The sequence below is a fragment of the Corvus brachyrhynchos genome, unplaced genomic scaffold (genome assembly GCF_000691975.1).
Source record: "Corvus brachyrhynchos isolate BGI_N302 unplaced genomic scaffold, ASM69197v1 scaffold43, whole genome shotgun sequence".
In the NCBI taxonomy this organism is placed as follows: domain Eukaryota; kingdom Metazoa; phylum Chordata; class Aves; order Passeriformes; family Corvidae; genus Corvus; species Corvus brachyrhynchos.
Genome location: NW_008237353.1, coordinates 1,496,165 through 1,498,144, shown reverse-complemented (window position 1 = coordinate 1,498,144; position 1,980 = coordinate 1,496,165). Strand labels below are relative to the sequence as shown.

The 1,980-nt window shown below is 46.9% G+C and overlaps 1 protein-coding gene across 2 annotated transcripts in view; it reads left to right on the top strand.

Annotated features, from left to right (window-relative positions):
- Positions 1-1,688: 1,688 nt before the first annotated feature.
- CAP2 (CAP, adenylate cyclase-associated protein, 2 (yeast)) overlaps positions 1,689-1,980 on the top strand; it is a 68,433-nt gene continuing 68,141 nt past the window's right edge. Inside the window, exon 1 of one of the 2 annotated variants that reach the window (XM_017730661.1) lies at positions 1,689-1,969. The gene's annotated coding sequence lies outside the window, so the exon portion shown is untranslated. The remainder of the gene's footprint in view (positions 1,970-1,980) is intronic. The other variant, XM_008630894.2, reaches the window with a different exon arrangement.

The window sequence follows — 1,980 nt, the reverse complement described above, 5'->3', positions numbered from 1 at the left end:
CAGATGTGTTTTAGACATGTAGGGCATCTGGTGGTTTGGTAGCCTCATAAAACTTTCCATGGAAATGCCTCCTAGTTTCTCCTTTTCTGCATGCCTATTATGCAAAAGGATGATGTGAAGTGCTCAACTGAGCTCTTACAATAAGAGCTTATAAAACTTTTCATCTCTTAACTACATTTTCTCAAATTAAATTGACATTCTACAGAAATTCTATTGCATTTATCATCCTAAACTTTCAACTTATCATGATGATACTGCACAAGTGTTGAGATTTTTTTTTTCTCTGAGTTGTAAGAAATACAGACCTGGAGCTTTACTCTAAGTGTAGTAGTTTCACTGTTTCTTAATCCTTCTGGGTTTTCCTTCCAGAAGGAGATCTTCTGGGCTTGTTTCTCGCTTCCCTTAAGCAGTTTCTGTGTTCTGTGCATTTTTTCAATCAGGTCTTCAGTTCCATACTACCTTTACCCTTTTGGAAGGTTTGGCAAGACCCTCGGGTTTAAAACATGTGCTGTTCTGTTGATTTCAGCTGGCTGCTTATACATGCCAAGGAGAACTAGTTCGTTTCATTTTGTACAGGAAACTGCGCCAGTGATTTTTTTGCAATTTCCCATGCCAATTACATTGTCTGCACTACTGAGCTTGGATCCCAGACAGATCCTTGCAGTCTGCTTGCTTTTGCTTAATGCCGACTTTAGGCATGTGAGGTCTGTGAGCTGCTATTAACCATGGCATTCTTGTTAAAATATGATTTTCCTCAGCCCACATTTAGCTGCTGCACAATTAAAACAAATCCTTATGTTCTATGTTTTATAGCAGTGTTGTCAGACCATCAGAAATGAAACATAAAGTCTTCTAAAATAAGCTATGTATTTGATAGAAAAATGTGCTACCAGTTTTTGCATGACTACATGGTTGACTTGAAAAATATATTGACTTGAAAAATATATGTGGTCTTTTTTACTATCACCATCTAATGGCTTCTTTTTTCCATTCAAGAGCCAACTGTTTCTCTAGAGGCTGTGAATTCATGGTCATCTCTCAACACTTCTGTACAGAAAGCCAGCTCATTTGATACAAGCACGTGAAGCAGACTTCAGGTGGATGACCCTTGGGACCTTATGGTGACAAGCACCACACAATTGCAGAACACTCATGATTCCATTTGGCATGGGGTACGGACTGGTGTGAAGCCCAGAGAGCCTGACAAATGAGGCCTAGGCACGAGGGTCTGCCCACTGGGAGAAGTCCTAATTTCACGGCCACTGAATGAAGGCAGCAGCCCCACCGTGGGCCCAGCTACAGCTGTGGTCAGGCTGGCACAGTTTAGTCCAGCCCAGAGTAGGCAATGAAGTATCCGGGTGTACATGAGGCTGCCCTCAAGGCTCCCTGCCATGTGAGGTGAGGGGTCTGATGGTTTCCACACGGGCCCTGTTCTTCTTCCCCATGGTGGACCAGGCCAGTGCGGCACGGGGTGCTCACTTCCAACTCTCCCAAGCTGTGCCTGATGGGCAAAAGCGGGGTCACCATATCAGCGGCCATGGGTGCCCTCACCCTGGGTTGCCTGCACTCTCTCCTGCTCCTTTGTGATGCTCCACCACTGCCATTTCCCCACAGATTCCCAGCCGCCGCCGTGAGACACCTCTCCCTCTCCCTCTCTCTCCATTTTCACACTCCACCCACTTTTTGCTTTCTTTCTCCATCTCTGCCACCGTCTCTCTCCCTTTCTGGACTTGTCTTTATTTGGCACTCCCGGAAGCTGCTGGGCATTGCTCTCCCTGCCTGCCCGGGCAGCTGATGTGACTGACTGACACCGGCTCCCGCTGAGGAGGAGGAGGAGAAGGAGGAGGAAGAGGAGGAGGAGGAAGGAGAGGAGCGGCGAGGCGAGGGAGGAGGGGAGCGAGTGACCGGCCGCGGATTTTCATTGCAGAGAGGAAGGGGGAAAAAAAGGCTACGCAGGTCATCAAAACAGGTAACTCAAGA